Genomic DNA, 341 nt, shown 5'->3' on the forward strand with positions numbered 1-341 from the left:
AAAATAAAATAAAATAAAATAAAGAGATTTCCCTTCCTCAGTGCAGAGCCTCTCTGAGAAGATAAGAGCCACAAAACAGGCAGCTCCACAGACTAAGGCAGTGGCCTTCAGAAGCCAGCTTCTGCAAGACAGGAGCCCGGTGGAGGAGTAATCAACTCTCCCTCCCATGAGGCAGCTGTGCAGAGGTCACGTCTAGAAAAGAAAAAATGTCATTACTGCCCATGGGAGAGCGTAATGACCCAAATTATGGCCTGTCAGATGAGGCAGCGCCTGCCCCAGGGAGGCCGCTGCAGCAGGCACAGCTTACAGAGGAGGTAGGAAAGAAATGTGCCCCTGGGCAG

This window comes from Rhinopithecus bieti, unplaced genomic scaffold, assembly GCF_001698545.2.
Source record: "Rhinopithecus bieti isolate Rb0 unplaced genomic scaffold, ASM169854v2 scaffold_7681, whole genome shotgun sequence".
Classification (NCBI taxonomy): domain Eukaryota; kingdom Metazoa; phylum Chordata; class Mammalia; order Primates; family Cercopithecidae; genus Rhinopithecus; species Rhinopithecus bieti.